General features: G+C 43.9%; 1 protein-coding gene across 5 annotated transcripts in view; it reads right to left on the minus strand.

Annotated features, from left to right (window-relative positions):
- The window catches only part of LPAR4 (lysophosphatidic acid receptor 4), a 66542-nt gene that overhangs the window by 21143 nt on the left and 30822 nt on the right, over positions 1–14577 (minus strand). The window contains exon 1 of one of the 5 annotated variants that reach the window (XM_044305987.1): positions 13416–13866. The exons of 3 other annotated variants lie outside the window; for them this stretch is intronic. The gene's annotated coding sequence lies outside the window, so the exon portion shown is untranslated. Of the gene's footprint in view, positions 1–8473; positions 8495–13415; positions 13867–14577 lie in introns of those variants that run through there. One more of the 5 variants, XM_044305992.1, reaches the window with a different exon arrangement.

Raw genomic sequence — 14577 nt, forward strand, 5'->3', positions numbered from 1 at the left:
ATGATGTCTACTAATTTCTACTGATTTCAACTAAACAGAGATGAGCTTGAGAAGAAACATCTTGACATCTTTGGCACATTCTTGAATGTCAGTTTTTGTGATAAACTTGGAGAATATACAGATGCTGGAGAAGAAGACCTCTGCTCTATCTAGAGCAATTAAAAAGAGATTGGCCTGCTAGATTTTATTCTTGTCCATTAAAGGGGTATTCCCATCATAAGCGTCCAATAGATGAGGGACCCACCATTAGTGTACATCTCCACAGAAACAGCTAATTTCCACAGAAGTGAATGGCGACCTCTCCATTTATTCTCAGATGTGATGACGTGGCCAGCAGCCAGAAGAAGATCCAGCGTCTATCAGACATTTGTGGAACATCATTTGGATAAGCCATAAATGTCTTAGATGGAGAGAGAGAGATAGAGAGATCTGGAAAATCCGTAATCACTTGTAGAACCTAAGTACCGAACAGAAGATCAGATGCAGAATTAGGGTCCATTCACACATCCGTGGTGTGTTGCGGACCCGCAAATTGCAAATGCGTAAGCGGAGAGTACATAGTGTGCTCTCAGCTTCACGTCCGGGCGCATAGAGAATGAATGGGTCCGCACCCGTTCCGCAAAATTGCGGAACGGGTGCGGACCCTTTTGCAGACGTGTGAATGGACCCTTAAGTTGAAGCAGATAATGTCGGTAGAAGGAAAGGACCACATGGCCGCCTTACATATTTGCTCAGAGACATGAGATCTTTCTGCCCAAGAGGTGGAAATTGCCCGCGTAGAATGTTTTCTAATAGAGAGAGGCGGAGAAATTCCAGACGAAGAAGTGTAAGCTAGGGAAATAACCGTCTTAATCCATCTGGCTAGCGAGGTTTTAAAAGCTACCTTGCTCTTATTTACACTTTATTAAAAGGACAAATAGAGCAGAGGATTTTCTCCAATCTCTGGATACTACTAGGTAATTTAAAAGACATCTCCTAACATCTAGACAGTGGAACTCCCTTTCGTCCTCATTTTCTGGGATCATCAAAAAAGGTTGGAAGCACTATCTCCTGGAGATATATTTTGATGGAACCTTTGGTAAAAAGGTTCTGGTTTAAGAACTACATTATCATCAACAATTGACATAAAAGGGGGGTTGATAGAGATAGCCTGGATCTCACTGATTCTTCTTGCAGAGGTTAAAGCCACCAATATAACTAAGTTGAATGCAAGAAGCTGTAAAAGGAGTCTCTCACCTATACTGACCATTATAGAACACTAACACCATTATCAGCATTATAGTCCCCAGTTTTTTCCATGTCTGCTGCTATATGTATTTTATGATAATTATGTAATATATATGTGGATTACCCAATAAAAATTTTCAAGTTTATAAAATAACTTCTTGCATGGTAGCTTTTTTTTAGCTTGATAGGAGTTGCATGTATGATTCCATGCAAGATACTTATAGTATTTAATCTTTGGGGTTTATAGATTTCTGAAGAACCTAGGGCGGGCCGGAGAAGGGGGAGACGTTTCATATGAATAGAGACGAGGGGCCTGGGCACCGGCCGCTTGAACGCTGCCCCTGGGCACCTTCAGGCCTAATTTGCATATTGAAAAGTGTTTTTTGAAGAAAATAAGTGACTGACAGCTAAACAGTAAGTAGCATTCCAATATGAGGACTATAATGCTGATAATGGTGTTAGTGTTCTATAATGGTGAGTATAGGTGAAATACTCCTTTTAAAGAGCAAGATGACAAGGGTTCAAAGGGGGACCTGGTCAAGGCATTTAGTACTAGATTTAAGTCCCATGGGGCCATACTGGGTGCTTTAACTGGAAGCATTCTGTCTGCCGCCTTAAGGAACCTTACTATCCACAAGACAGTGGCAAAGTTACTATAAAAGAGGACAGAAAGAGACGATGCTTGAACCTTAAGGGTGCTCTTTGCTAGCCCCATAGACAACCCCTTCTGAAGAAATTCCAGGACCTGAAAGACCGAAGTCTCTGATGGTATTGAATCTGATCCCCCAAAAAGCGAAGAATTTTTTCCAAATCCTGGCATAGATCGACATAGTCACGATTTTTCTACTTTTTAACAAGGTAGATACTAGTGCTTCTGAAAACCCCTGTTTTAGTAATAGCTCTCTTTCAAATTCCAAGCCATAAAGGTGCAGACCCCCGACATTCAGATGACAAACTGGACCCTGCAAGAGAAGGCCCGGTAATCTCTGGAAGGATCCAAGGGTCGGTTATCGACATGGATCTTAGAAGGGAGGACCATACCCTCTTTGGACAAAAGGGGGCTATTACAATCATCTTTGCACCCTTGTCTCGGATCTTTTTCAGAACTAGAGGAATCTGCTGGAAAGGAGGGAATGCATAACATAAGGGGAAATTCTATTTTAGAAGAAGAGCATCTACCCCATATGGGAACTCCTATAGATTGAGAGAACAAAATGTTTTCACTTTTTTGTCTTCTCTGGTGGCAAAAAGATTGATGAAGGTAGTCCCCAAGTCTTGGTTATCTCTGAAAAGACTATTGGATTTAGAGACCATTCCCCCTGTCTTAACTGATGTCGACTCAGGAAATCCTCCTGGAAGTTCTCCTTGCCTCTTATATGGAGATCAGAAATGTGACTGACCTTCCCTTCCAGGCTTTGAAACAAAAGATTTGCTTCTTTCATGAAGGGAATTGACCTCGTTCCCCCTGATGATTTATGTAAGCAACTGCTGACTGATTGTCCGACATTATCCTTATGTGTTTTGAACGAAAAAAAAAGGCATTGCAGTCTCCAAAGCTAGTCTTACAGCTAAAACGTTTTCTGCACTGGAGGCCACCTCCCCTGAATGACTTGATCCAGAAAATGTGCCCCCCACCCAAAAGGGACTGGCATCCGTTGTTAACATTACTGGATTGGCATGATTCCAAGTAACTCTTCGTCCCACCAGGTCAGATCCACTCTTTTTTAGTGCAAAAAGGATCTCCGTCTGTAGAACCCGAGCATGGAACTGAGCCAATGCTACCGCAGGAATACAGGAGGTTAGCGTTCCCAATACTGACATTGCTTTCTGAATAGATAGATTCTGTGAGTATCTTAGCATATTTATTTTCGTTTGTAGACAAGAGATCTTTTCCTCTGTCAGGAAAACTTTCTGGGCCACTGAATCCAGGAGCAGACCCAAGAACAGCTGACGAGTCTTCGGTATAACGGGATTTCTTTACATTTATCAGCCAACCTAATTCTTTCAAAATGTCTATCACCTTCTGCACTGCCGCCACACAGTCCTGATGAGAGCTTGCTATAAAATCAGAAAACCGTCTAGATATGGTAGGAATTGAATATTGTCCTTTCTTATGAATGAGGCTACTTCTGCAATCACCTTTGTGAATATTCTGGGAGCCATAGAAAGGCTCCCAGAATATTCACAAGGTGCCTGAAACTCCAGGTGACAAATATACTCCCTGATGACTACTGCAACCCTGAGGAACTGTTGATGCAAGGGGTGTATGGGGATGTGATAATACGCATCCGTCAGGTCTAGGACTGCCATGAAACAATTTGAAAATAGTAAATGGATAGCAGTTTTCACTGTCTCCATTTTGAACTCTCTCAGATGAAGGTGTCTATTTAACTGCTTTAGGCCTCATGCACAAGACCGTTGTGTGCATCCGCGTCCGTTCCGTCATTTTTCACAGTTTAGCGGAGGTCCCATTCATTTCTATGGAGCTGTGAAAAAAAAAAAATGATAGTCCTCCGTTTTTTCTCCGTGTCCGTGATTCCAGTCCGTCAAAAAAATATAACCTGTCCTATTCTTGTCAGTGGAAAACGGAGGACAGACCCATTCAAGTTAATGGGTCCATCAAAAAGAAAACGGATGCACAACATCCGCGTCCGTGTCCGTTTTTTTTCTACAAGACCTTGGTGCAATAAAATTACACTTTTCATTAACCTTCCTTTTTTTTCCCGTCAGACAAAAAAAAAGGAAGACACAAGGAAACTCAACTGAAGCAAAATCGGACACGGACCACTGAAGCCAAATCACTGACAGTGAAAAAACAAACAAACACTGTCGTGTGCATGAGGCCTTAAGTTTATAATAGTGCTAAACGAGTTGTCAGTTTTTCTTTTTACTAGAAAAAGAGCAGAGTAGAATCCCTTACTGCGTTCTTCCACTGGAACTGGGGTTAGCACATGTTTTTCTAATAAATCTAAAACCTCTGACTCTATTGCCGACAAACCTGAAGATGATGCCTAAGCTTTTGTGACTATAAATCTTTGAGGGGGTTTTGTACGAAATCTAGCTGTAAGCCTTCTCCTGTGAGCCTTTGGACCCATCCCCCTACTATCTTTTCCCATGCGGAAAGGAAGAGCTTTAACCTTCCTCCCACCGCGCTTCTGGCATCATTGCTGGGACGGTTTCCCAAAACCTCTGGACCTAGAATTCTGTTTTTTGTCTCTAACTCGACCTCTTCCTCAAAATTCAGCTGAGGAACGAAATTGGCGTCTGGATCTGGAAAAGGAGGTGGTGGAAAACCCAGTTGTCAGACCGGGAAATTTCCTTTTTCTATCTGTGGCTTTCTATCGTAGAAAGGAATAGCCTTTAATAATTTATCTGCGCCTTCAACAGGAAATAAATTCTTTCCCTCCATATCCTCTCCAGAGGATGATGAATATGGAGAAACGCCTGTCGGCTGCAGACTACTTCTGACGACAAGCCTTCTGTAGATTTTTTCTGACGTCTACAGGTTTTTAAGGAAGATTTGACCTCAGATCTGATGAGCGATTTAATATTTTTCAAAAAGGTAGGATATTCCTCTATCACCGGTTTGTCAATACATTGTTGGCAATGCTTCTTAGTATAAGAGGAGGATAAGGGACAACTACATAAAGCACATTCTTTATTATTTCTTTTTGCCAAAACGTTTTTAGGCCTTGTCTAAAAAGAAATAAATAATTACAATATCAAATCGGTATCAAGTTTGGGCACTTGCCCCTCTTATTTCAGATTTGAAAAGGTACCGGCACAATTTTGTGTGATCCAGATGGAAGTCAGGTCATTTTTTCCAGTCCAGGACCACGCCGGCCACTGCCGGTATTGTCGCCTTATCACTGCCCTTTCCCCCGGAAGCTATGCGCAATTAAGATGCGAATTCCAGCTAAACTTAAAGTATGTCACGTGGAACACACTTCTTACTGGAAGTGACGTCCACCTTTGTGCTGACTCAACGTTTGAACCACATGTTGGGAAGGCAGCGGAAGTCCTCAATGGTATCTAGCCTCATGTGGTGGAACGCATCACCCCCTCTGGGGCTGCTTCATTACTTCTCCTAACGTTGCATGGTCTTACTCGCCTGGAGGGGCACACGCACCTGCTGCAAGGACCTGACCGAGGCCCCGGAACCCCGCTGACTCCTAGGGTCCTGCCAGTCCAACATATGACCCCAGCAGGTATTATTTATCATCTAGCCCTGCAGAACATCTCCGGGACTTCCAGACCAGTGGTACCTGAAAGAAAACTGCAGGTCTCCCACTCCAGGGACAGGAAACCAATGAGGTGGGAGAGAGGCTCCACATTTTTATTCTGCAGGTGTCTTGTCCCTAGGGGCAGATCCTCTTTCTCTCTGTGGTGCTGTCGTAGGGGGGGGGGGGGGGGGGGGGGGAATTAATCATATGAAATTACACAAAATGGGCCTATTTTGTTTCCACAAAAACTGTGCCATTCTTGTCCATGGCCTTTGTCAGGTACTGAGGCTTCGCTTTAAGGGGGCTGAGTTGTACAGTTAGACACTATTCCACATTTCAGCATCACCTGTCAGAAGAATGACTGTTGCTCCAATTTTGGTTAGGTTCTTGAAAATCAAAAGCAGTGAAAGGATGTAATGGGTCACAGTTGATAAGCCACAGTGTATGTGTAACACAACGTCCAAACATGGTCCTCAACCATAAGCAGATATGTCTCCTTACAAGAGCAGTTGGCAGGGAGCCATCACATTTCCACAGTGGCTTATTGTAGTCCAAGCAGGGGGATGTGCTGGTTGAAAAATCATTTAATACTAGGCCATGTTCACAATTATGTAAAAAATTACTGAAAACTACTTTTATGCAACTTTTTCATGATCTGTTTCAGATGAATTGAACAGTTATAACATGGCTTCGGAAGTTCCTACAGTCTGTAATATCTCCTCGCCAGTGTGTCATATGACCCTCCATTAGCAGCCATTTTGTGGACAGGACCTCTATGCGGACAGCAAAAAAAGATTTGCCTAAGGCTACAGGCACACGAACGTATTTTGTTTCCGTGTCCGTTCAGTTTTTTTTTTTGCGGATAGGATGCGGACCCATTCATTTCAAGGAGTCTGCAAAAAATGCTGACAGCACACCGTGTACTATCCGCATCCGTTTGTCCGTTCCATAGCACCGCAAACAAAATAGAGCATGTCCTGTTCGTGTCCGTTTTGCAGACAAGGATAGGCATTAATACAATGTATACGCAACAGAAAAACGGATGCCATATGAACGTTCGTCCGTTTTTTTTCCCCGGATCCGCAAACCACATTGTGTGCATGTAGCCTAACAAGGGGACATAGCTTATGAAATATAGCAAACGGCACAGAAAATCAACAAAGGCTGAATTAGCAATTGTCATAGAGTCACCTTACATACACATTGGTCACTAGTAGCCAAAAAGTGGCCAACCGCCTTTAACTGCCGATGGTCATTGGATCAGGCTTTGAACTAATGTCATCGTAATAGTCATATACTCATATTTAGGGCTCATGCACATGACCGTTGCCTTTTGTGTAGTCCGAAAATTGCGAATCAGCAAAACACGGACACGGCCATGTGCGTTCCGCACTTTGCGGAATGGAACATCAGACCATAACTAAACGGTCTTATCCTGGTCTGTAATGTGAACAAGAGTAGGACACGTTTTATATCTTTGCAGATGCAACAGAATAGACTTGCGGATGCGGACAGCGCACATAGTGCCGTCGCATCTTTTGTGGCCCCATTGAAGTGAATTGAAGGGGCGGGAGAGAAAGCCATTGGCCAACAGCTATCTAATGTGTATGGAGACTGTTAGGAGTAAGAAGAAGCGGGCATGGGTGAATCATGAAGATACGGCCTCATGCACACAACCATATCCAGGACATGTTTTATATATCCGACCCGTATAAAATCTGGATCAAATGAAACAACACTTGTGTGCATGAGCCCGTGCTTGAGAGCGGAGCCTCTAGTAACGACAACGCCGCCGTTGCTCTTTGAGGCTCATTTGTGTGTGTGTGTGTGTGTGTATGTATATATATATATATATATATATCTTGAGGAAAATAGGACTGAACTCCAGATAAAAGTGAAAAATAAGTGGAACTTTATTCACCCATGATATGGCAACTTTGCGACGTTTCGGCTCACAAGAGCCTTCTTCCAGCCTATATATATAGCATATATTTTTCAATATAATTTAAAGTCTTCAGCATGTCAATTCTGTGTGCGGTTCTTTTGCAGTGGCGAGATCTGCAGCAAAACCTCATGTAATCCGCACCAAAAACGCAAATAACAAATGTGGTTTTGGTGCAGAAAAGCACAGAAATCCGAATGGACATTCATGAAGAATTTCTGTAAGACAGCCCACAACCATGTGTAGTCTAAGGGTACTTTCACACTTGCGGCAATCCGGACGCAAACTGATGGCATTTGTCAGACGGGTCTGGATGCGGATCCGTCTGACAAATGCATTGAAATACCGGATCAGTCTATCTGGTGTCATCCGAAAAAATGGATCCGGTATTAATTTTTTTTTTTTTGCATTTTTAAAAAAGTCTGCGCATGCGCAGATCGAAAAGCCAAATCCGTTTTGCCGGAACACTTCATGCCAGATCCGGCACTAATACACGTCAATATAAATTTTCTGTCAAGTGTTCAGGATTTTTGGCCGGAGAGAAAACTGCAGCATGAACTAAAGAGAGACTGAACTGATGCATCCTGAACGGAATGCTCGCCATTCAAAATGCATTAGGATAGAACTAATCCGTTTTTTTTCTGGTATTGAGCCCCTGTGACGGAACTCAACACCGGAAAACTAGTGTGAAAGTACCTGAACACATGGAGATTTTTGCGTGGATTCGGTATAGAAATGCAGAGAAATAAAATAAATAAAATAAATAAAAACATGCAGAAATTGTGTTTGTAAATCCGCACCCATGTCCATGTAGACTAGGGCTGCTGTAACGCATTTTTTTCTGTATGTTTTCTGTGTTTTAAGTGTCATTTTTGCAGAAATTTTTTGGGGGACGTTAAAGGTCTATGAGAAATATGAAACTCTGATACTTTTTTCTGCGTTGCTGCATTACTGGAGCTCTTGGCATATTCACATCACCTTCTCTACACGTGGAGCGCTAGTGGGCAAACAAACTCAGGGACATGTTTTAAACATTTTTATGCCAGTGGGGTAAGAAAGTTGCAAATTATGACACACGTACCATTTGTGCTTATTATTTCAAAAGTGGGTCAGGACTCCGTGACCGGCAGAAACTGGCACAAAGGATAGTTCATATCTAAGTCAACTCATAGCTGGTATAGATCTGAACCTCTTGTGCATGGATTTCCTGGAAGTGCACCCAATTTATTAAGAGGGCTGTGCACACAAAAAAAAAAAAAAAAAGACAAAAAGAGCAAATGCGGTTATTCTGGTTTTTACAGTCCCCAAAAATGCTAATTTATGCAAGTAATTTGCAACTGTAAACCATGTCTATACATATGAATGAAGTGGTTTCTGCCACTAAAGGTGGATTTACATGGGGCGACTAGAAGTCCATTGTTGGGAAGGAAGCATTTTCCCCCGACAATTGGCTGCTCGTTCAGTGGAGGAGACTGCGCATCTATATGCAGCGAGCACCATTGTGATCCCTCGTCCTCCTACAGCTACATTGTTTCTGGACAGCAGATCGCTGCTTAGACGGCACGCTGTGCTGCCCAGTAACAATCATTTCACCAGGTGAGGGTTTATCTTGTTCATTGGGTGATCAGCCGCACTGTTACATGGGCAGATTTCATGAGTGTTCGCAGGAATGTTCGTTCACGATAATCTGCTTGAATGTCGCCCTGTCCAATTCCACCTTTAGCGGATGGATTTCTGCAAGTCCCATTCAGATAGATGAGAGAATAGCAGAAGTGTATGGAACAGATCTGCCATGTGCGATTATACTGATACAGAAATCTAGAGAAGGGAACCATAGGATTGACATTCATATGTCTTAAAGGGGCTGTTCACCCCTGGGGACCTTTTCTGCAGAACCCCCAGCGTGGACATCACACGTACCTGATCCCCACACCTTGTTTCCGGCTCCATTGCTGCCCCTCAGGTGCCGCAGGTCTTGGATGCAGCCAGTTGGCTACTGCAGCCAATGACTGGACACTGCAGTGATGTATCACCCATGCGTCATGTCACTGGGTCACATGTCACCGTGGCAGCCACATGACCTGCGCCAAACTCGATGCTGACACAGGGAGACTCAAGACCTGCAGCACCCGATACGCAGTGATGGAGCCATAACCCAGCGGCGAGGATCAGGCAAGAATGATTCCCACCATGGGTTCAGCCACCCTGGAAGGTCTTGTCCGGGCTTTTACTATTAAAGATCTATCAGGATAGGTCATCAATATCAGATTGCCGAGGGTCCGACACCCGGCACCCCCACCGATCAGCTGTATGAGGAGACGGCGAATGCAGTGCCCACGTGCCGTCTCCCATCCTGTTCACCCCTGCCGTCTTTGGCAAAGCAGCGGTGAACAGGAAGAGAGAAGGGAGAGGGCACGTGCCCACGCCATCTCCTCATACAGCTGATCGGCGGGGGTGTCAGGCCTCCGCCGATCTGATATTGATAACCTATCCTGAGGATAGATCATCAATAGTAAAAGCCTGAACAACCGTTCCTTTAAGACAAGGTCCACAGAGGTATGCAATTCCTTTTATTTAAGGCCTCTTTCACACTTGCGTTGTCCGGATCCGGCGTGTACTCCACTTGCCGGAATTACACGCCGGATCCGGAAAAACGCAAGTGTACTGAAAGCATTTGAAGACGGATCCGTCTTCAAAATGCGTTCAGTGTTACTATGGCAGCCAGGACGCTATTAAAGTCCTGGTTGCCATAGTAGGAGCGGGGAGCGGGGGAGCAGTATACTTACAGTCCGCGCGGCTCCCAGGGCGCTCCAGAATGATGTCTGAGCGCCCCATGCGCATGGATGACGTGCCATGCGATCACGTGATCCATGCGCTTGGGGCGCCCTGACGTCACTCTGGAGCGCCCCGGGAGCCGCACGGACGGCAAGTATACTGCTCCCCCGCTCCCCGCTACACTTTACCATGGCTGCCAGGACTTTAGCGTCCCGGCAGCCATGGTAACTATTGAGAAAAAGCTAAACGTCGGATCTGGCAATGCGCCGAAACGACGTTTAGCTTAAGGCCGGATCCGGATCAATGCCTTTCAATGGGCATTCATTCCGGATCCGGCCTTGCGGCAAGTCTTCAGGATTTTTGGCCGGAGCAAAAAGTGCAGCATGCTGCGGTATTTTCTCTGGCCAAAAACGTTCCGGAACTGAAGACATCCTGATGCATCCTGAACGGATTTCCCTCCATTCAGAATGCATTAGGATAAAACTGATCAGGATTCTTCCGGCATAGAGCCCCGACGACGGAACTCTATGCCGGAAGACAAGAACGCAGGTGTGAAAGAGCCCTAAACCATAGCAAATATATGAACTTTTAAAATATTTGCATCCATTTCCTGGCCGGGCGGCGATGCACTGTAGCAGATTATCATGTTCTAATAATAAACAGAATAAAGTCTAAAATGAAAACAAAAAATGGAAACAATTCCTAATAAGACAAACAGGCAGCAGAGCCAGCGCCCCTTGTATATAAATCTACCCAAATCCTGCATTAATGCCCGAGCTCTGCTTTCCTCAATAAACATGTACAATTAATTAACACATTACATTTCTGCTTACAAATGTCAAAGGAATTCCCTCCATCCACCCAGGGTAAGATGCATCTGCTTCCATTATGTCTGACACTCATTAAAATGTGTAAACTGCCTCCTCCTCCTCCTCCGCTCGGGCCCCTTCCCCCATCTGAGAGCATTTCTCATCTCTCCTGATGTTTACTCTCCAGCCTCCTGTCCTTCCTCCCAACATCTGCATCAAAGTTCACAGTTCACTTTAAAAGACCAAGGTCACACCCAAACCCCCATAGAGCTGCTAATGAAGAGGATGAGCCACATTCTCATGCACTGGTCATAGTGGTATACAGTATGACACAGGTGGTGAGCATAGCCATCGCAAGTCCATGACTTCTCCTTCGCTTGAGAGGTTTGCAAACAACTTCAGGAGTCAATCCATGTTTCATGTGTGTGTCTTTGGCTTTGTAGATCTTAGGCTGTCAAATTGGTCCAAGGGCATGTGGAGCATCTAGAGCACACCATGAAGAACCAGGCGACACCTTCAATGATCCACAGCGGTGGTGAGACACATGATGATGAACAGATCCCTTGGACCAACTAGACTTATAATCATCACTAGGAAAGATTATGCCAAATGTAAACCATGGCCATGATTTGATATTTTTTCTTTCCCAATTGCCCTTGGTTAGCTTCTATGGAAAAAAACTGTTACATTGTATCACATTTTACCCTTGGATTATCCAATAATAAATCAGGGACTACCGATTCTGCCGTCAATAAATTGACACCAGGACGTGCAAATCAAATCCATAAAGACTAATCTGAGGAGATTATTCTGACCTTGCCGAAACAAGATTTCCTTCCCAAAGACCTTTGCCTCTTTCAACCCTATCCTTAGGGACCCGGCAGCTTATGAACAGACCATCAATCCTGATAGGCTTTTAACTAGCAAGGGCATTGATCTACAACAGCAGACCGCAATATTGTAAGGCTACCTTCCACCCAGATTTCTCTGCGTTTATGCGCCAAAACCTGCGTGTCTTTTAAGGCAGATTTGCCCCGAGCTCTCTTTTTTGCATTACAAAAGGGTGAAATCTGCACTAAAAGTCTGCAGAAACCACTGACGCGCTGCGAATATCAAATTCCACAAGGAAAATGCAAATCTCATTCCCATTGCTGCTACTGTATTAGGGCTCATGCACACGATCGTATTTTCTTTCCTTGTCCGTTACGTTGTTTTTTTTTTTGCAGACCGCATGCGGAACCATTCATTTCAATGGGTCTGCAAAAAAATAAATAAAAGGAAGGTGATCCGTGTTCATTGCGTTTCTGCATGTTCGTATACGCAAAAAAATAGACCACTACGGACAAGGAGAAGACTGTTCTATAAGGGGCCAGCTGTTTTCCGTTCCGCAAAATACAGAACACAGGCGGTATTTTTTTGCGGATCTGTGTTTTGCACGAGTCCTTAGGCTGCTGAAAAACCGTGCGCAATCTGCAACGTGTGCAAGTAGCCTTAGATTCCCCCCACATACAGAAAACATACGCTGGGAAATTGTACAAAGCACAGCAGAGGTGGTAGAGTTATTCCAAACTGGAGTTTACAGGAGTTTGTTAAAATCAACATTGCATATAGGTGTGGTCAGAAGACTGGACACGGAACTGCGATAGATAGATAGACTATAGATAGATAGACGATAGATAGATAGACTATAGATAGACGATAGACTATAGATAGACGATAGACTATAGATAGACGATAGACTATAGATAGACGATAGACTATAGATAGACGATAGACTATAGATAGACGATAGACTATAGATAGACGATAGACTATAGATAGACGATAGACTATAGATAGACGATAGACTATAGATAGACGATAGACTATAGATAGACGATAGACTATAGATAGACGATAGACTATAGATAGACGATAGACTATAGATAGACGATAGACTATAGATAGACGATAGACTATAGATAGACGATAGACTATAGATAGACGATAGACTATAGATAGACGATAGACTATAGATAGACGATAGACTATAGATAGACGATAGACTATAGATAGACGATAGACTATAGATAGACGATAGACTATAGATAGACGATAGACTATAGATAGACGATAGACTATAGATAGACGATAGACTATAGATAGACGATAGACTATAGATAGACGATAGACTATAGATAGACGATAGACTATAGATAGACGATAGACTATAGATAGACGATAGACTATAGATAGACGATAGACTATAGATAGACGATAGACTATAGATAGACGATAGACTATAGATAGACGATAGACTATAGATAGACGATAGACTATAGATAGACGATAGACTATAGATAGACGATAGACTATAGATAGATAGAATGAATCTGCAAAGGTTTTACAATACAACTGCAAAGGTTTTTTCGGATCTAGGGATGAATAGCAAGAACTTACCCCTATGAGAAACCAGATCCAAAGTTTCCTGTAGCCCAAGGACATATGACAAGAATTAAAAATCCACATGCATGGCCATGTTTGCAGGAAATCAAGTCTGCGCTGCTCACAGGACAGTTGCCCAGTTTCTTATTCCCCGAAATGAGTTAATCCTCCCAATGTGAAGGCAGCAGCTGTTATCACCAGTCCTTTGTTAGAGAAAGCCCAGGCTGAGCCTTACAAGCAGCATGCCCTGCAGAGGAGACTGCTCAGAAGAATAGGCCTAATGTCTGGGATGGATCTGAGAGCAAGGGGGACCCTTGGGGGTCTCAATAGGAAATGGCTTCTATTGGATGAGGAATATTATTAGACTGAGTTCCCTCCCAGTCCCCTGTGCTTTGCCCATTCTTTGCAAACCAATCCCAGTCCTTAGAGAGTTTATAAAGAGCACTGCCAGGGAAAACTGCTCCCCCAACAAAAGAGCCCCCAGCCCCGGCTCGGCTTCTGGGCAATGAGACCCATTTCCTGCTCAATTAGATAGCAGGGGGAGTGTAAGTGATGGGATCTCACTGTCCTAAGGAAAAGCAAACAGTATAACCTGTGTGTATATAGGGGACGTAGCAAAGCGCTGTTTGTTATTCATTCATTAGGGCTGTATAGTGACTGCTCCTTATGGCACGCTGTAACAATAAGCAGTGCTAGATGGCAAACTCAACTCTGCTACACTGACAGACATATCTGTGCGCACAGACCAAAGCTCTCTTAGGGCTCATGCACACGGGCCGTATTTTGTTATCCAAATACGGAACCATTCATTTCAATGGGTCCGCAAAAGATGCAGACAGCACTGTGTGCTCCGTTGCTCCATTCCATGGCCCCGCAAAAATTATAAGGCATGTCCTATTCCGCAAATTTGCTGAAGGCACGCGGGCTGGATCCGCAATTTGCGGAACGCAAAAAACTGCACGGTCGTGTGCATTGGGGAATGCTATTTGGGGTCCCCAATGCACAGGCAATATCCGTGTGAATGCCGCAGACCCGTTCAACTTGAATGGGTCCCTGATCCGTCAGCACCACAAAAAAAAATAAAAAAAAAATAGAACATGTTTTATTTTTTGGGCGGTGCAGAGGTACGGAGTGAAACTGCACGAAAGCGCTCCGTAGTGCTTCCGTGCCTCCATTT

Source organism: Bufo gargarizans, chromosome 9, assembly GCF_014858855.1.
Source record: "Bufo gargarizans isolate SCDJY-AF-19 chromosome 9, ASM1485885v1, whole genome shotgun sequence".
NCBI classification, from domain to species: domain Eukaryota; kingdom Metazoa; phylum Chordata; class Amphibia; order Anura; family Bufonidae; genus Bufo; species Bufo gargarizans.